At 40.0% G+C, this 21,204-nt stretch overlaps 1 non-coding gene across 1 annotated transcript; it reads right to left on the reverse strand.

The window, feature by feature from the left end:
* Window positions 1–17,800: 17,800 nt before the first annotated feature.
* On the reverse strand, window positions 17,801–17,907 carry LOC125123843 (U6 spliceosomal RNA). Its single transcript, XR_007134212.1, has one exon. It is a non-coding gene; the product is annotated as a U6 spliceosomal RNA (small nuclear RNA).
* Window positions 17,908–21,204: the final 3,297 nt, after the last annotated feature.

Here is a 21,204-nt window from a genome sequence, read left to right on the forward strand (position 1 = left end):
AAAGAAAAAGTGACACCCACAAACCTGGATTATTACATGTCCAGACACACTATTTATCTACTCTCGTTTTATAGATATATATTTTTTACTACCTGGTACTTGGACTTAAGATATATGCTTCCTGATATCTTGAACTTAAGAAACCATGAATTATGAAGAAAATGTGGTGCATAAAACTGAGCAATACATTTCTTGATAATTTTTAAAAAACAATTTCAATCCCCCTATCCCTTAACCTGCCAAGCCGTTGAAATTCCTTCATGGCCGCTATTGGGGTCCTGGTACCCTCTGCATTCAAATATCAGTGGAAAGTAGAGGCCATTCAAGTCCTTGAGGTCCCTTGGAGGTGAACAGAGTTCAGCTTCTGAGCTGGAATTGGGGAGGGGGTATAAAGAGGTCCTGTCCACCTCCCATCCTTGGGACTGTACCACCACTATGAGAACAAGCCCAGGCTAGCAAGGCGGAGGATGAGAGCCTGTGGAGCAGCACTGAGCCTCCTCTACTAGGCCATCCCAGGCCAACCGGTGCCTAGCTGGCTGCCTGTAATTACATATGGGAGCCCCACCGTAATCATCTAAGCCATGGCCCATATCAGCACAACTTCCCAGGCCACTGGAGGCTTGGGAAAATACAAATAGTGTGTTTTTAATTTTAATTTTTTTTTTGTCTTTTGTCTTTTTAGGGCCACACCTGCAGCATGTGAAGGTTCCCAGGCTAGTGGTCTACTCGGAGCTACAGCTGCCAGCCTATACCAGAGCCACAGCAATGCCAGATCCAAGCCGTGTCTGCAACACCAGATCCTTAACCCACTGAGCAAGGCCAGGGATCGAACTTGAATCCTCATTGTTCCTAGTCAGATTCATTTCCACTGCGCCACAACAGGAACTCTTTATTTTAATTTTTTAATTCAAGTATAGTTGATTTACAGTGTTGTGTCAATTTCTGCTGTACAGCAAAGTGATCCCCTCATACAAATATATACATTCTTTTTTAGTTTATCTTCCATCATGGTCTATTCCAAGAGATTGGATATAGTTCCCTGTGCTGTACAGTAGGACCTCATTGCTTATCCATTCTAAATGTAATAGTTTGCATCTACCAACCCTAAATTCTGAGTCCATCCCACTCTCTCCCCTTCCCCCTTCGCAACCACAAATCTGTTCTCCATGTCTATGAGTCTGTTTCTGTTCTATAGATAGGTTCATCTGTGCCATATTTTAGATTCCACATATAAATGATATCATACAGTATACAAATGGTTTTATTTTTTTACTTTTTGCTTTTTGCTTTTTAGAGTCACACCTGCGGCATATGGACGTTCCCAGGCTAGGGGTCAAATTGGAGCTATAGCTGCCAGCCCATACCACAGCCACAGCAACACAAGATCCAAGCCACGTCTGCGACCTATACCACAGCTCACGGCAATGCAGGATTCTTAACCCACTGAGCAAGGCCAGGGATCGAAGCTGCATCCCATGCATACTAGTTAGATTCATTTCCCCTGCGCCACAATGGGAACCCTAAAATAGTGGGTTTTTTAAAAGCAGTAGGTTTCGTGGCAATTCATTACACATCCTCACTAGATCAATACATAATTGACACCCTAGAAGAGATGGTGCATCAGGTTCCTAAGGGAGGTGGGACTTCAGAGATTTCGTCAAGAATGGAGGACAGGATCATCATTCCAGGCAGGCAAAGAGCTTTTCCTGACTTGGTTTCAGCCTTTCCCACATATAAATCAGAATCTCAGTTCTCTTAGATATGTCACTCCTTCCTCTTAGTCTCCCTTTCTTGCTGTGTCCAGCCTCTCTCTGTGTACCGAGGAGGCCAGAGCAGTAATAGGAATGTCTGGGGTCCTGGCCTCCATGCAAACCTAGTACTCACATATAATCACTGCTCCAGCCTTGCTGGGTCAACCTTGGGTGCTCTCATTCCCTTCATCTCACTTCTAGAGATCAGAACATGAGGAACCTTCTGGCAGATTTATACTGAGCACACCAGGCCCAGGAATCTCCTTGAGTGCCCAATAAAACAAGGTAATTTTTGCTGTTATTTTATTCCCAGGCCCCAGACTTTCATTACAGAATCAAACTGAGAAATAAAAATAAAGCTCTCCCTCACTCCTGGGGCTTCCATTCTCCTTGCCGACAAGCTGCCCTGCCCTCCTGGTTCTCAGGCTCTGGGGCTGAAACTCTCAGGATTTCTAACTTCCTGCCTCTTTCCAAAACCCATGCCACTTTCCCAGGCACTCAGAGTCTGAAAGGGTCAGTCCCTGGAATGCCTTGTGGTAACAGTGGGGAGACACCGCTCCTGTCTGTTAATTGGCACAGGAAATGAGCAAAGTTGAATGTGGTTCTCCTGTGATTAGAAACCTTTTAAAAACAACAAGCATGCCTGAATCTTTCCTTAAAAGAGGGATGGGAGTGGTGGACCCAGAAACCAGAGAGCAAGCTAGGTGATTTGATGAAAAAAAAAAATTAGATTGGACTCTATTTGTTTTGCAGAATAAAAAATAAAACAAAAACAGAGGCAATGCGTTCCTAAATATTGGAGACACTTGGGCCTGCCTTAAATTTTTTTTTTTCTGGTGTTGCTAAAATAAATCCTACGGAATCACTCCCATTCTGTTTCTTTTTTCCCCTTATGTCTTCATAGCAGTCCTTTTAAGGATCTGAGAGTCTGAATCCTGCCTCCTCCCATTTTTGCTCTGATAGATGTTGATTTTTAATGATTCCTCCTTCTCAGGTTTCAAAACCATCAGCTTGTTTGCTCCTGAAACTAAAAATTGAAACAACAAATCCAGAGTCAAACCTTTGGTTTGGGAGGATTGGTTTATTTTGTTATAAGAGGGATCTAGGCAGGAGTGGAGAAGACACACCTGCAGTGTTTTTAAGATCAGAGGAAAATAACATAGGCAGAGAGAAAATAATACACTTTGGTCCTCCTTCGATAGAATCCACTCTCACTTTTGCTGAGACAGCCGTGAACTTTTCTTTGTGTTCCCCGAAGTGCTTAACTCAGTCCTGCACACAGAGTAAGCACTTAATACATATTTGCTGATGTGAATCGAAGGCCTGGGGTGTTTCCTACAGATTAAGCAATTTTGACACCATAATCCCTAAATAATTCCCAGGAAGTGCTTTGCACAATGGTTTCTATTGCAGGCACATTGGAGCTCTTGATTCCTGTCTTTTGCTGTTTGTTTCTGGTTCATGTGTCAAGCCATTCAGTCGCTGCTCTTGGTCGGTTCTTTAGACAGTCAGGGGAAGCCAGTGATAACACCAGCGCCAGGGTGGGGCATTTCTATTCTCCAGGTCTTAGAAACTAGACTCCACAGCAGAGACATTATTTTTCCTTGCTGAGTAATAGAGCAATTCTGGACTGCACATCTTTGGAGAGGGACAGTCAAATATAGCTGGGAAAGGTGAAGATGTTCTTAAAACAGTTCCAGTTCTGAGGTCTGCTCCGAGCATGGGGAAATGTGGGTGAAATATTATAGCAGCAACAGGAATGGTTATTGAACTGTGAAAAGCATTTGCTACATAAAGAGGGCCTTAATTCCTATGATGTTATCAGGCAGGGATGTATTAGGTTCTGCAAAAGCAAGTGGCAGTGATCAGCAAATGCATTTTTTAAATGTTCTTCCACTTTAATATCAGATGACTATAACTTAATCCCCAGTTTGTGGAGTTCTTCCATGCACCCCCCCCAAAGAGGGTGTGGTTGGGGCAGTTAAGGAGACCCATGAAGAGGGCCATTTTAATTTCTAGAATGAGTCACCTCCTCACTCTCATTTTTCTGCTGTTTTGTATTTGGCAAGAACATAAATTAAGACATCGTAATCTCTGTGCTCACAAAAAATTACGTATAAATTACTATTCTACTAATTAAAATAGAAGACTGTGATAAGCCCAGAAATATTTACTAATCATATACAAAAAGGTCCTTGTTAATTCATATGAACTTTCTAAACTAACAGTTCTATAAAACAAAGTTAGAAATCTTTCAAGAAATCATGTTATTAAATAAAAGCATGGACAGTCACCCCTTTGGATATTGAAACAACAAAAACATGTTTTAAGTGAAAACTTATTCTATTTTTTGTACTTTAATTTGGGATGAAGCGTCAATGAAAAAATAAAAGATGCTACTTCTTCCAAATTGTTTCAACTTGTAAAATTCAAAACGGGGAAGCTAAAATGGAAATATGTCTAATAGATTTAATAGGTTAAGATTTTAAGTTGGACTGAGAATTTGCAACAAGAGCAATCTAGAAATATCATGGCAATATGTAGGTAGCTAATTTCAGACCCTAGATTTGTTCTCAAAAAGAGCATCTGACTCCTATTCACACCTTGGTAGGCAGGCATTTAAAGGAATGCCAGGAACGTGCTATGCTGGAATGCTAAGATACATGCCCAACTAGGGGATTTAGAGAAGAAAGTGATTCTCATTTCTGTTGCTTTCTTTTGTGACTCTTTACAAATGGCATGGAACTGTGACGTTTGTGGGTCTTACTGATGTAACTAATAGCACAATCTATTCATAAATCCACTCCTGCCCCCACCCCCAAACTTGTTGTTTAGGTCAGAGGCTGACTCTTGGCCAGTCAATCACTGCTGCTTACTGGAAATTGACAGAGAAAATATCCCAAACATAGGCTTTTTTTTTTTTTTTTTGGAATCGCCTTGACATCATAAACTGTCTGCTCACACTCTAGCTTAGCAAGTCCTGTCAAGTTGCCCTGGAAGTTTCAACAACGCCCCCCCCACCCCGATTCTACCCACCCATGCTAAGGCACCGATCCCCCTTCCCCAAAAGCCTGGGAGAATGAGGAAAAACATGCATTTGATGAAAGCCCATTACTATTTAGGAGGGGGGAAAAGGGAGAGAACAGAACTGGAGCCACCCCAGACCACGACCAGCAGTTGTTGGGTTTAAAGTTTCACGTTGGCCTCTTTCTGAGTAGACAGCCGAAGCTGGCATCAAGGGGCTATCGACTGTCAAAACAGCAGCTAGAGAAACAATCGACAAAGCCATCCCTTGAGAATGTTGAGTAAACTGGCGAAAAATACCGTCAAAGGAGTTAATGTGCGAGCTGGCACCCAATGCCAGACCCAGCGTGAGAACCACTTACGTGGTAATTGTCCCTCCTGGGGTCCCGGCTCTGTCAAACACTGCCCCAGGCTTGCCTTTCAGCACAGGAACTGATCTCTTTTTGACAAACTGTAATACACACCCACCCTAAGGCCCTACCAGCTAAGGGTGGGGAATTCAGGTGGGAAAGGAGGCAATTCTCTAGCAACCACCAGCAGGTTCAGTTTCGCCAGACTCCCCCAGGGTTGGCCAGCCAGGTCGACTGATTCTTGGGAACCTGAGTGATAGGTATGCAGGACCCTGCCCTCAACAGGAGGTAAAGCCAGACACCAGCTTGACTCTCACAAACCCCGTCCATCCAATCCATCCACCGAAGGGCTCCTCAGCCCCACAATCCCACACTTTCTTTTGTGGTCCTGAGAATAAACAACCACTAAAGGAGAGACTGTGATCAGACCAAGCATAAGGTCAGAGCAGAAACACAAGGTGTGCACACATCACCACATCTAGGGGTCACTGAAACCCCCTGAAACATCATCACAAAGTACCTGAGAAAAAAGGTGGTATCCAAGTTCCCACTGTGGCTCAGCGGAAATGATCTCAACTAGTATCCATGAGGATGCTGGTTTGATCCCTGGCCTTGCTCAGTGGGTTAAAGGATCCAGCATTGCCACGAGCCATGGTGTGGATCTCAGACGAGGCTTGGATCCTGAGTGGTTGTGGCATAGGATGGTAGCTGCAGCTGGGATTCGACTCCTAGCTTGGGAACTTCCATATGCCACAGGTGCAGCCCTTTAAAAAAAAAATTAATTCTTTATAACTGCACAGGTGGGAGACATGCAATTTGAAATAATAGGATTGAATGGGGAAATAGTAACTCCAAAGGAGGGTTTTATTTGTTTGTTTGTTTGACATCAAGAGATACCTGTTTCACATCAGGACTGAGGGCTAGCCTGCAGAATCCCTAAACTTTTGGGAGCTCATACCAATTCCCTACTCTGCTAAATTCTCAAAAGAATGAGCAGTCAGGATTTATACCTATAAATAAGTAAAATGATTGTGAAGAAAAGCCTGAGAATAATTTTAAACAAATAGTACATGAATAAAAATAAAAAGCACGGAGTTCCCATCATGGCGCAGCAAAAACGAATCCAACTAGGAAGAACAAGGTTGTGAGTTCGATCCCTGGCCTCGCTCAGTGGGTTAAGGATTTGGCATTGCCGTGAGCTGTGGTGTTGGTCGCAGACACGGCTCGGATCTGGCGTTGCTGTGGCTGTGGTGTAGGCCTGCAGCTGTAGCTACGATTAGACCCCTAGACTGGGAACCTCCATATGCCCCGGGTGTGGCCCTAAAAAGCAAAAAATAAAAAATAAAAATAAAAAGCATGATTAAGTCACCTAAAATAAAAGTAAGTAGAGTTTATAAGTCAATCAAAAAAGACAAATAATTACATGAAAAGATACTCAAATTTGCTAATTATTAGAGAAATGCACATCACAATTGCAGTGAGGTATCACCTCACACCAGTCAGATTAGCCATCAACAGAAAATCTACAAACAGTAAATTCTAGAGAGGATGTGGAGAATAGGCTATAATGACTATGAAGAACAGCATGGCGGTTCTTTAAAAAACTAAAAATGGAACTGCCATATGATCCAGTAATCCCACTCCTGAGCATATATCTGGAGAAACCATAATTTGAAAAGATACATGCATCCAAATGTTCACTGAGGCCCTGTTCATAACAGTCAAGACCTTGGAAGCAACCTAAATGTTCATAGGCAGATTAATGGATAAAGATGTGGTACATACATGCAATGGAATATTACTCAGCCATAAAAAATAATGAAATAATGTCTTCTTCAACAACATGGATGGACCTAGAGATTATCAAACTAAGTGAAATAAATCAGAGAAAGGCAAATATCATATGATATTACTTATATGTGGAATCTAAAAAAAAGATACAAATGAACTAATTTACAAAGCAGAAACAGACTCACAAACTTTGAAAACAAACTTAATGCTTACCAAAGGGGAAAGATGGGGGGGGGGAGCAGGGATAAATTAGGAGTTTGGGATTAACATATGCACACTACTATATATAAAATGGTTAATCAACAAAGACCAACTGTATACCATAGGGAATTCTACCTAATATTCTGTGATAACCTAGATGAGAAAAGATTCTCAAAAAGAATGGATATATGTTTTGTATAATTAAATAACTTTGCTGTAACTAATGCAATGTTATAAATCATCTGTACTTGAATATAAAATAAAAATTAAAAAGGCAAACATGGGAGTTCCCATTGTGGCTCTGCAGTAACAAACCCAACTGGTATACACGAGGATGCAGATTTGATCCCTGGCCTTGCTTAGTGGGTTAAAAGATCCAGTGTTACCATGAGCTGTGGTGTGGGTCGCAGATGCGGCTCAGATCTTGGCATTGCTATGGCTGTGGCGTAGGCCTGGGAACTTCTGTGGGTGTGGCCCTAAAAAGGCAAATAAAATAAAATATAAAAATAAAAAGGCAAACATTATATAAATGTCTAATAAATGTGGATAATTAACTGACCCATTTCTGATTTTTTAAAAATAGTAAATAAAAAGAACAATGACATAATTTTTTCCCTAGTTGGCAAACTTAAAAAATGATGTTACTAAATGCAATTCATAAACTATGACTAGTGGAAATAATATTGCTGCAAACCACCTGGGAAGCTATTTGATGGTAGGAATCAAAAGTGTTCAATATATTTGTATAATTTTACCCAGTAATTCTGCCATGAAGAAGCCTTCCCCGCCAGCCCCTGGGCACACTGCTGGTGGGCAATGTGGAGCCAATTATCTAGGGAGGCCTTCTGCAGACAGACCATGCAAAACCTTAGCCTTCCCTCTTCCAGTCAAGAGACACCCATAAGTAATTCTGAAGCTCTCACCTGCTTCCACAGAAATTTAGACCTGCTGTTGGGCAGTGCAGGAAGGGTACCTACTGGTATCATTTAGCCTCCCTAGATTTTCCCAAGTTTCATTCTATAGACCAATTTTTTTCTTTTTTATCTTTTATTTATGCACATATTTTTTTCTACTGTACAGCATGGTGACCCAGTTACACTTATATGTATACACTCCTTTTTCTGACATTACATATTCCATCATAAGTGACTAAACAGAGTTCCTAGTGCTACACAGCAGGATCCCATTGCTAATCCGTCCCAAGGGCAACATTCTGCATCTACTTACCCCAAGCTCCCAATCCCTCCCCCTCCCTCCTCCTTGGCAACCACAAGTCTATTCTCCAAGTCCATGATTTTCTTTTCTGTGGAAAGATTCAGTTGTGCCATATATTATATTCCAGATATAAGTGATATCATATAATATTTGTCTTTCTCTTTCCAACTTACTTCACTCAGGTGAGAGTCTCTAGTTCCATCCATGTTGCTGCAAATGGCATTATTTTGTTCTTTTTAAGGTTGAGTAGTATTCCATTATACTAGTAGTATTCCAATATATATATTCCAATATATACCACATCTTCCTAATCCAATCATCTGTCAGTAGACATTGGGTTGATTCCATGTCTTGGCTATTGTGAATAGGGCTGCAGTGAACATGCAGGTGCATGTGTCTTTTTAAAGGGGAGTTTTGTCTCGATATATGCCCAAGAGTAGGATTGCTGGGTCATAGGGTAGTTCTATGTATAGTTTTCTAAGTTACCTCCATACTGTTCTCCATAGGGGTTGTACCAGCTTACATTCCCACCAACAGTGCAGGAGGGTTCCCTTCTCCCCACACCCCCTCAAGCACTTGTTATTTGTGGACTTATTGATGACGGTCATTCTGACTGGTGTGAGGTGGTATCTCATGGTGGTTTTGATTTGCATTTCTCTAATAATCAATGATGTTGAGCATTGTTTCAAGTGCTTATTGGCCATCTGTGTATCTTCCTTTGAGATATGTCTATTGACCCAGGCTGTGCAGCATTAGAGGTATAGTGGTGAGCATAGCTGCCTTCCAGTTTTTTTTTCTAATTGAAGTACAGTTGACTTACAATCTTTTATTAGTTTCATATGTACAACATACTGATTCTGTATTTTTAAAGTTATGAACTATGCATAGCAAGTTATTATAATGTTATTGGCTATATTCCCTGTGCTGTATATTACATTCCGTGACTTATTTATTTTATAACAGGTAGTTTGTACCTCTTGGTCCCCCTTACTCATTTCCCCCTTCTTCCAGCCCATTCCCCTCCAGCAACCACTAGATTATTCTCTGTATGTGAGTTGGTTTTTGTTTTGTTATATTTATTTGTTTTGTTTTGATCTGATTTTAGATTCTACATCTAAATTAAAACAATTTTTTTCATTTTTTTCATTTTGAGTTGTTAAGAACTCCTGATATTATTGGCAAGGCACATTCCACATTCCTTTTTCAGTTTATCTCTTCTCTTTCCTTTCCTCCCTCCCTCCCTCCCTCCCTTCCTCTCTGATTTCTTTCTTCTTTCTTTCTTCCTTTCTTTCTTGTGGGGTGATAACCAAAGAGCAATTAAAGGGAAAATGCCTTATTCTATCACAATTTTTTTCACATTGTTGTTCATTTCTATATTTTCTAAATTTTTAATAGCTTTCCCAGATTTTTTTAAATGAACTTTTATATGTGACCTAGAAAGTTGTGTTAATTTCAGGTGTACAGCAAAGTAAACCAGTTATATATATACATATATCTCTTCTTTTTCAGATTCTTTTCACATATAGGTTATTATCCAGTATTGAGTAGATTACCCTGTGCTATAGAGTAGGTCCTTGTTACCTATTTTATATACAATGGTGCGTATATCATATATACAATGGAATATTACTCAGCCATAAAAAGAATATTTGGACCAATAGCCATAAAAAAGTATAAAATAATGCCATCTGGACCAATAAAAATGTACCTAGAATTTCTTTTTTTAATTTTTACACAGATTATTATTTTTGCATTTAGGAAAAAAATACAACTCAAACTATTTCACAACATGGAAAATTTTGCAATTTATATTTAGGGAAAAATTAAGGTAGTAATTATGTATGATTTTAAAGTCTTTCCCAAATAACAATCGCAAAAGATACTGATTTTACAAAACATGGGCTATATCTATCAACTGATCTGATAATTAGAGTTATTTTAAAATTTCAGTAACAATGCTTTTTGTTGGAGCTTAAGTTTGGTGGGGCTCACATTGCTGTTTTCTTATTCATGTATGAGGGTTCTAAAAAAAAGCCTATCAAAAAATAGATGCCTCATAGATAAGAAAAATCAACTAGAACTGATTTTCAATAGATCGTCTCTTGTAAAACAGCCTCATGCAGTGTTTGAATCCAGAATTTTTTTTTTTTTTTTTTTACCTCCTGTGAAAGTATGAAATCCCTTGGTGGTTTCTCTAGAAATGAAATCACCAGGACTTTGTTCATTTTTGCTTTAGTACAAAATAACGGTAAGTTCCAGTATGTATTCAGGGAGACTCTCCTGGTTTGAAGCCTGAAAATAACCCCAGGGAGCCCCTTAGTCCCTGTCACCCTGTGTTCTGAGTGCCTGCTATATGAAAATTGTTCTTGACCACCCCAAGGCTGAGTGGTTCAAAACAACAGCCCTGCTATTATATCTGATGACTCTTGGAGTCGGGAGTCAAGCAGGCTTCCTTGGGCTATTTTTTCTGCTCCTTGTGATGTTGCCTGGGATCACTCCTGGTATATAGCAGGTGGCTGAGATGCTCTGGAGGGTCCAGGATGGCTTCACTCCCATGCATGGCAGCCAGTTGGAATGTCTGAAAGGTCGGTCTCCAGTGGCCCCTCTTCCTTTCTATGTAGTCTCTGCCTCTCCAAGTATTATCTGCAGCAAGGTAGTCAAGACTCCCTGCCTCCTAGCTCAGGGCTCTGAAAGTGAGAGTTCCAACAGGCAGGAAGTGGAAGCCAACAGGCAGGAAGTGGAAATTCCTCTTAACATCTGGGCCTGAAAACTGGTTCAGCTTCACTCCCCATTGTATTCTGTTGTTTAAAGCAGTCACAGAGCCTGGCCAGATTCAAGGAAAAGGGACATAGACTATACATCTCAATGAGAGGAGTGTAAAAAAACTTGAGATCAACTTTATATCACAACAAAAATATTGTTTTCACATGGTAACCCCACATTGCAGTTGAATTTTGAAAAATTTTTATTATTATTTTGCAGTTGAAAAAAGTGAACCTTAAAGAGGGTGAATATTTTTTCAGATCACACAATCAACAATATCAGAGCCCAGGTAAAGCCTAAGTTGGTGTGAGTCTGAAAATTATGCCATTTTCTTTATGCCACATTGGCCACAAAGAAACTTTTCATGGTATGTTTGTAGCTATGTATGGAGCACATGGATATATTGCATGTAGGAAAGGAGAATAATGGGTAGAAATTCCCTCTCTCATGCCTGTGGCAGAAAGGTGGCTGAATTTTCCAGCAAAGATTTTAATCCCTCTTTGATTAATGTACAAAGAGTTGACTCTTGGGTTAGACTATCTGGATCTCATGAAGTGTCAGTTTACTCTTGAAGCCTGCCCAAGGAGATGCAAAGGGTTGCAGCCTTCAGTTGTGTCTTTTAGGTTCTATAGTGTGAGGAAGCACCCCAGAACTTAGTGGGCAATTCTGCTAGTCTCAGCAGTCTAGACTGATCTTGGCTATGTTCCCTCCCTTGTCTGTGTTGAGCTGTTGGTGTGAAAGGACTGGGATGGCTTCACTCATGTGTTTTGTGGCCAGGAGACCATTTGCATGGGCCAAGCTAACTATTGGCTGGTAAGCCTTGCTTCTCCTCCACATGAATTCTTATCCTCCAGCAAGAGAAATCAGGTTTGCTTTCATGGAAGCTGCAGCACTCCAAGAGCAAGGCTTCTTGGGATCTGGGCCCAGAACTCACACATCATTGATTCCATTGCATTCTATTGGCCAAAGCAAGTCATAAGCCCAACTCAGACTCAAGCAGTGGGGAAATGGACTCTGCCTCTCTTGATTAGACAAACTGCAAAATCACACTGGAAGAGTCTGGATACACAGAGAAGAAGAATGACAGATATCTCCGTATTCTACAAAAGAAACCTACTTGTTGAGACTTTCTATACTTTTCAGAACACAGCAGCAGCCAGATATAGCTATCCACAACTCTGATAAATTGACTTAAATAAAAATGTGAGCTTTGTGATTTCAAGAAAAAACTACCCAGATAATTAATCTATAACAAAACTAATAAATCCAAAGGACATTCTGAAGTACTTTTCATCATCATAATCCAGGGATAGTTTTAAATTTGTTATGGTCCATTTTAATGTCTACATGTGTAAAGACTCTTTTGTTTTGTTTTGTTTGCTCCCAGACACTTTAAAGCTGGTTCCCACCCCCCCAACCCTCAAAGTCAAATATTATCCCTTAAACTCACACATTAGTACTCTGCAGTAAACGTAGTTAAAAAAAAAAGAAGCCACACAAACTAAAACTGTACAGTGAGAAATCAGTAACAACCTAGATTCCCTGAAAGGTCAATGAATGTTCTCTGCATTTTAATTACTACTACAGGATTCATATTTGAACTTAAACAGTGAAGAATATCTATTGAGTATATTATAGGTACCAAATAGGTACTGGACACTTGATGTATCTCACTTGTTTATATGCAAATTTATGATCCAGAAATGAACACTAGCATCTCTACTATTCATGTCAGGAGATTGAAACTTAACAAGTATGGTACCTTGCTCAAGAGTCCTTCCTGTCCACTAAGAGGTGGAGTCTATTTCATCATCTCTTAAATCTTGGCTCCACCACGTAAGTTATTTTGGTCCAGGGATACTGGCAACTGTGATGCAGGCAGAGAATTGAAGCATACTTACACATTAGGGCTTGTTTTCCTGCTATGCTTGAGATCCAAGGACCACCATATGAATGAGTCCTAGCTGCACTGCTGGAAGATGGGAGGCTACATGGCAGAGATCCAAAGGGGACCAGCTGAGAGTCAGCCAGCCCTTGGCCAATCACCTGTCAATTTCCAGACGTGTGTGAGGTCATCCTAGATCATGCATCTTCCAGCCAACCATCCAGCTGTCCCAAGCTAGTGGGAGCATCGCTGGGAGCCAAGCCCATGCTATCATGTTCCAAAGCTTATGTCCTTAATAGGAACATTGTACTGACTTCTGCAAAATGTGTATTCTTCCTCAGAATGTTGATGAGATTACCAGCTGTTAAAATATCTATAAAGACTGCCTGGCATAGGGAAGTGGAAGCAGCAATTTGCCTTGCTCATGAGCCCCAAGTGCCTTTACACATACCAAGGACTAATGGAGTAACCCTCAGGAAAACAGACACCCATGAAAATGATCAATAAAACCTTGGATGTTTTTTTTTTCTGTTTATATATATTTCCTTTTTTTTTTATTTTCCCACTATACAGCAAGGGGGTCAGGTTATCCTTACATGTATACATTACAATTACATTTTTCCCCCAGCCTTTCTTCTGTTGCAACATGAGTATCTAGACAAAGTTCTCAATGCTATTCAGCAGGATCTCCTTGTAAATCTATTCTAAGTTGCGTCTGATAAGCCCAAGCTCCCGATCCCTCCCACTCCCTCCCCCTCCCCCTCCCCCTCCCATCAGGCAGCCACAAGTCTCTTCTCCAAGTCCATGATTTTCTTTTCTAAGGAGATGTTCATTTGTGCTGGATATTAGATTCCAGTTACAAGTTATATCATATGGTATTTGTCTTTGTCTTTCTGGCTCATTTCACTCAGTATGAGATTCTCTAGTTCCATCCATGTTGCTGCAAATGGCATTATGTCATTCTTTTTTATGGCTGAGTAGTATTCCATTGTGTATATATATCACCTCTTCCGAATCCAATCATCTGTCGATGGACATTTGGGTTGTTTCCATGTCCTGGCTATTGTGAATAGTGCTGCAATGAACATGCGGATGCATGTGTCTCTTTTAAGTAGAGTTTTGTCCGGATAGATGCCCAAGAGTGGGATTGCGGGGTCATAGGGTAGTTCTATGGATAGATTTCTAAGGTATCTCCAAACTGTTCTCCATAGTGGCTGTACCAGTTTACATTCCCACCAACAGTGTAGGAGGGTTCCCTTTTCTCCACACCCTCTCCAGCACTTGTTATTTGTGGATTTATTAATGATGGCCATTCTGACTGGTGTGAGGTGATATCTCATGGTAGTTTTGATTTGCATTTCTCTTATAATCAGCGATGTTAAGCATTTTTTCATGTGTTTGTTGGCCATCTGTGTATCTTCTTTGGAGAAATGTCTATTCAGGTCTTTTGCCCATTTTTCCATTGATTGATTGGCTTTTTTGCTGTTGGGTTGTATAAGTTGTTTATATATTCTGGAGATTAAGCCCTTGTCAGTTGCATTATTTGAAACTGTTTTCTCCCATTCTGTAAGTTGTCTTTTTGTTTTCTTTTGGGTTTCCTTTGCTGTGCAAAAGCTTTTCAGTTTGATTAGGTCCCGTGGGTTTATTTTTGCTCTAATTTCTATTGCTTTGGGAGACTGACCTGAGAAAATATTCATGATGTTGATGTCAGAGAGTGTTTTGCCTATGTTTTCTTCTAGGAGTTTGAGGGTGTCCTGTCTTATATTGAAGTCTTTCAGCCATTTTGAGTTTACTTTTGTGCATGGTGTGAGGGTGTGTTCTAGTTTCATTGCTTTGCATGCAGCTGTCCAGGTTTCCCAGCAATGCTTGCTGAATAGACTTTCTTTTTCCCATTTGATGTTCTTGCCTCCCTTGTCAAAGATTAATTGACCATAGGTGTCCGGGTTTATTTCCAGAGTCTCTATTCTGTTCCATTGGTCTGTCTGTTTTGATACCAGTACCACACTGTTTTGATGACTGTGGCTTTGTAGTATTTCTTGAAGTCTGGGAGAGTGATGCCTCCTGCTTGGTTTTTGTTTCTCAGGATTGCTTTGGTGATTCTGGGTCTTTTGTGGTTCCATATAAATTTTTGGATTGTTTGTTCTACTTCTGTGAAAAATGTCATGGGTACTTTGATAGGGATTGCATTGAATCTGTAGATTGCTTTGGGTAGTATGGCCATTTTTACAATATTGATTTTCCCAATCCAGGAAAATTTCCATTTCTTTACATCTTCTTTGATTTCTTTGATTAAAGTTTTATAGTTCTCGGCATATAGGTCTTTTACCTCCTTGGTCAGGTGTATTCCGAGGTATTTGATTTTGTGAGGTGCAATTTTAAAAGGTATTATATTTTTGTATTCCTTTTCTAATATTTCATTGCTGGTATACAGAAATGCAACTGACTTCTGAATGTTAATCTTATATCCTGCTACTTTGCTGAATTTATGAATCAGTTCAAGTAGTTTTGGGGTTGAGTCCTTAGGGTTTTCTATGTATAGTATCATGTCATCTGCATCCAGTGACAGTTTTATCTCTTCTCTTCCTATTTGGATGCCTTTTATTTCTTTGGTTTGTCTAATTGCTGTGGCTAGGACTTCCAAAACGATGTTGAAGAGCAGTAGTGAGAGTGGGCATCCCTGTCTTGTTCCAGATTTGAGGGAGAAGGCTTTCAGTTTTTCCCCATTGAGTATTATATTTGCTGTGGGTTTATCCTAAATGGCTTTGATTATATTCAGGAATGTTCCCTCTATACCCACTTTGGCGAGGGTCTTGATCATGAATGGATGTTGGACTTTGTCAAATGCTTTTTCTGCATCTATTGAGATGATCATATGATTTTTGACTTTTTTTTTGTTAATGTGGTGTATGATGCTGATTGACTTGCGTATGTTGAACCATCCTTGTGCACCTGGGATGAACCCGACCTGGTCATGGTGTATAATTTTTTTGGTATGTTGTTGGATTTGGTTGGCTAAGATTTTGTTGAGAATTTTTGCATCTATATTCATCAATGATATTGGGCGATAGTTTTCTTTTTTGGTGGTATCTCTGTCTGGTTTTGGAATGAGGGTGATGGTGGCATCATAGAATGTCTTTGGGGGTATTCCTTCTTCTTCAACCTTTTGAAAGAGTTTAAGGAGGATGGGCACCAGTTCCTCTTTATATGTTTGATAGAATTCACCTGTGAAGCCATCTGGTCCTGGACTTTTATTTGTAGGGAGTGATTTTATGACCTCTTCAATTTCATTTCTAGTGATGGGTCTGTTCAGTTGGTCTGTTTCTACTTGATTCAGTTTTGGCAGGCTGTAAGATTCTAGAAAATTGTCCATTTCTTCCAGATTGTCAAACTTGTTGCCATATAGTTGTTCATAGTATTCTCTTATGGTTTTTTTGTATTTCTGCTGTATCCGTTGTGATTTCTCCTTTTTCATTTATAATTTTGGTTATTTGGGTTCTTTCTCTCCTCTTTTTAGTGAGTCTGGCCAGGGGTTTGTCAATTTTGTTGACCTTTTCAAAGAACCCGCTCTTGGTTTTATTAATTTTCTCTATTGTTTTTTGAGTCTCTATTTTATTGATTTCTTCTTTGATCTTTATAATTTCCTTCCTTCTGCTGACTTTAGGACTTTTTTGTTCTTCTTTTTCTAATTCATTTAGGTGGAGGGTTAAGTTGTCCATTTGGGATCTTTCTTCTTTTTTGAGAAAGGCCTGTATTGCTATAAATTTCCCTCTGAGCACTGCTTTCGCAGCATCCCATAGATTTTGAGAGGTTGTGTCTTCATTATCATTTGTTTCAAGGTAGTTTTTAATTTCCTTCTTGATTTCCTCATTGACCCATTGGTTTTTTAGTAGCATGTTGTTTAGTCTCCATGCAGTAGGTTTTTTCTCTTTCCTTTTCCCATGGTTGGTTTCTAATTTCATGGCATTGTGGTCAGAGAAGATACTTGAGATAATTTCTATGCTCCTAAATTTATTGAGATTAGCTTTGTGTCCCAATATGTGGTTGATTCTTGAGAATGTTCCATGAGCATTTGAGAAGAATGTGTATTCTGCTTTTTAGGATGTAGTATCCAGAAGATATCAATGAAGTCTAACTTTTCTATTGTTTCCTTTAGGATCTCTGTTGCTTTATTGGTTTTCTGTCTAGAGGATCTGTCCATTGATGTGAGGGGGGTATTAAGGTCTCCTACTATGATTGTATTCTCATCAATATCTCCCTTTATGTCTGTTAATATTTGTTGTATGTATCTGGGTGCTCCTATATTTGGGGCATATATGTTGACGATAGTAACATCCTCTCCTTGGATGGATCCTTTAATCATTAAGTAGTGTCCTTCTTTGTCTTTCTTTATGTCTTTTGTTTTAAAGTCTATTTTGTCTGATATGAGCATTGCGACTCCTGCTTTTCTGTCATGTCTATTGGCGTGAAATATTTTTCCCCACCCTTTCACTTTCAATCTATATGTATCTTTTGTCCTAAGGTGAGTTTCTTGTAGGCAGCATATTGAAGGTTTTTGCCTTTTTATCCACTCAGCCACTGCGTCTTTTGATTGGGGCATTCAGTCCATTGACATTTAAGGTGATAATTGATAGATGATTATTTATTGCCATTTGAACCTCGTGTTCCAGTTGATTCTATGGTTCTCCATTCTTCCTTTCTTTTTCTTTTCTTTTTTTTTTTTTTGGTTGGATGGTCTCCTGTTATTATCTGCTTGAGTGTATTTTTTTTTTCATTTTTTGCAAATGCAATATTTGGTTTTGGCTTGTGGTTGCCCTGTTTTTAAAACTATGGAACGCTTCACGAATTTGCATGTCATCCTTGCGCACGGGCCATGCTAATCTTCTCTGTATCATTCCAATTTTAGTATATGTGCTGCCGAAGCAAGCACCCTTGGATGTTTTTTAAAAATTTTGTATTAAAAGTATAGTTGATTTACAGTGTTCCTTCAATTTCTGCTATAGAGCAAAGTGACCCAGTATATATATATATATGTGTGTGTGTGTGTGTGTGTGTGTGTGTATGTGTGTATATATATACTTTTTCATACTATATTTATGTTTATATTATGACAGTATATTTATATTTATTTTTCATACTCTCTTCCATCATGTTCTAATCCAAGAGACTGTACACAGTTCCCTGTGCTATACAGCAGGATCTCATTGCTTATCCATTCTAAATGTAATAGTTTGTATCTACTAACCCCAAACTCCCAGTCCATCCCCTTCTTTCCCCACTTCCCCTGGCAAACACAAGTCTACTTTCCATGTCCATGATCTGTTTCTGTTTTGTAAATAGGATCATGTGCCATATTTCAGATTCCACATATTAAGTGATATCATACGGTATTTGTCTTTCACTTTCTTATTTCACTTAGCTTGATAATCTCTAGTTCCACCTATGTTGCTACAAATGGCATTATTGTGTCTTTTTATGGCTGACTAGGGTTCCATTGTGTATATATACCACATCTTCTTAATCCATTGATCTGTCAATGGACCTTTGTGTTGTTTCCATGTTCTCAGCAATTGTGCATAGTGTTGCAATGAACATAGGGGTTCATGTATCTTTAGGACTTGGATCTTTAAATAAAGCTTCAGAAAGATAAAGTTGCAAGCAGCAAGGACATAGATTGAGGAAAATGGGAGAAGAGAAGCAGGGAAGACAACAGCAGCCACTTAAGGGTGAATTAATGAAGGTGTGAGTCAAGACAGCAACAATGAAATAGAGGAGGCAAGGAGACAGCCTTAGGAGGGGAATCTATAGGACATGATTGTTTATTCCTATGCCCATCTTTATAGCAAGTTACTTCATTCAAGCACTCTTCACCTGAACTCCCATGGAGTCCTGACTGACACAGTTTATTTGAAAGTTAGGGGAGAGAGAGAGAGAGAGAGAGAGACAGAGGTGGAAAGAGATTGGAATATAGGATCCATGTGATCTCATTTGAAAATCTCTGGTCTGAAGTCAGGAAGTGGGAATTCTGATCCTTCTCCTGACATCCTTTACTTTGGAGCTTGAATAAGTCACTTTACTGCAACCCTCTGGCCTCAGTCTTCATCTCTGTCAAAAGGGAATCCTTTGAAGGGATGGTGCATGTTAAGGTGACCTTATAAGCATATATATATATGACTATAAGTTCATAAATATAGTCTATTACTGATTTGTGAAATGGTTTTCTCTATGAACACTTCCCATACCCAGATAAAGACGAGATCAGAAAAAGCTAAATGGAATTTACCAGAATCCTTTTCATTAATTTCTCACTAGTGCTGACTGTTAGATTAATTAGAAATCCAGATTCTCTCTAATGCTTTGGGGAATTTAGTTTGAAGGCTCAAGAAGCTGATCTAAAGGGAATTGACATCCAGGAGAGATTTCTCTGGCCTCATACTGTATTGACCAAGAGATTTAGATGTGAGTGATCCCAGTCCAGTGTGGCCTCCTGCCAACTGAACCAAGACAAGAGTTCTTGGTTTCAAATCCTAGGCCTATCTCTTAATAGTTGCATAGTTGTGGGCAAGCTACTTAGCTGATCTGTGTCCCAGTTTCCTTATTTATAAAATATGATATGATAATACCTATTTTATAGAGTATAAAATAGGATAAAATAGTACCTATTTTATAGAGTTGCTGTGAAAGTTAATGAGTTCCTTCTAGGTCTGACGCTTATAGTGCTGTCTGGCACATTGCAGTGCTTTATTAAAAGGTTACCAGTCAGGATTATTGCTTTTTGGTGTAAACTGAAACCTCTTCCTTCCCCTCCAAGCTTATAAAATCAAGAAAAATCCTTTCTCACTGTTGGCCTCAGTTTCTCTCTCTTGCTGGCTCAGGCTACTGGTCCCCAATCATCCTTGTGCTTGTTCCTCCTGATACTGTCATAGCAACAATGTACCAAGGGATACTGGTCAGCCCAATTATTACAGAAAAGGGATCTCCAGTGACCCAGAAATCACATGGCCAAGGAAAAATTCAGGGAAAACAGCCAAATTCCTTGGACCACGTAAGAGTTATATGAGGGACAGTATGGGGATGTCTGTATGTTTGTCCTAATGTAAGGCTGTTGGATGAGAAAAATGGGCCCATTATTGATGAGTAACCTGGGAATTCTACTGTAGGTAGAAAGCTTAGAATTCGAGGGGAAGATAATTATCTTAGATTTACAGAGCAGGGCAGGGAGAGAGGAGGGACCATAAACAAGCAAAGGATCCCTGAGAGGTGAAATCAATTTTTTTTTTAGGGCCACATCCATGGCATATGGAAGTTCCCAGGCTAGCGGTCAAATAGAAGCTGCAGCTGCTGGCCTGCACCACAGCCACAACAACGGTGGATGTGAGCCGCATCTGTGACCTACACTGCAGCTCATGGCAATGGCGAATCCTTAACCCCTGAGCAAGGCCAGGGATTGAACCTTCATCCTCATGGACCCTAGTCAGGTTCTTAACTCACTGACCCACAATGAGAAGTTCCTGAAAGGCGAAATAAATTTTTAAAGAAAGACCTCCGCTGACATCATGACCATGCCTGGGGTTTCAAGGTCTGTCCATGCACTGCCCACTGCTAAGCTACCACTGACTCTTCCTCCCATCACTGACTGTGGGTGCAGCCAAGAACACTATTCTTACAATAGGAAACAAAAAAGGTAAGTCATCACTCTCAGCCAATAATGTGGAAGAGACTAGAAAAATAAATAAGTAAACAGGGAAGAAAGTCAGCATGGGTTTCCTTGAAAGTTAAATCGAATTTGTCTCCCAGGAGTTCCCATTGTGGCTCAGCGGGTTAAGGACTCAACATACTGTCCCCGAGGATGCGGGTTTGATCCATGGCCTTGCTCAGTGTGTTAAGGATCTGGTGTTGCCACAAGCTGTGGCATAGGTCAAAGATGTGGCTCAGATCCCGTCTGGCTGTGACTGAGGTGTAGGCCAGCTGCTGCAGCTCTGATTCAACTCCTAGGCAGGGAATTTCCAGATCCTCAGGTGCGACCTTAAAAAGAAAAAAAAAAAAAGAAAGAAAGAAAGAAAGAAATCTGTCTCCTAGGAGTAAAGAGGCTATTGTTGATGGAGGGCTGGGATTTGATTGTATTTTAGATTAACTTGATCCCAATAAAGATGGAAGCCTCAGAGCCAGTTATCTCCAAATGCAGGTGTAGCTAGAAGGTTTGTTTACTTTGGATATTAGCATAGTG

The sequence above is a fragment of the Phacochoerus africanus genome, chromosome 3 (genome assembly GCF_016906955.1).
Source record: "Phacochoerus africanus isolate WHEZ1 chromosome 3, ROS_Pafr_v1, whole genome shotgun sequence".
In the NCBI taxonomy this organism is placed as follows: Eukaryota; Metazoa; Chordata; class Mammalia; order Artiodactyla; family Suidae; genus Phacochoerus; species Phacochoerus africanus.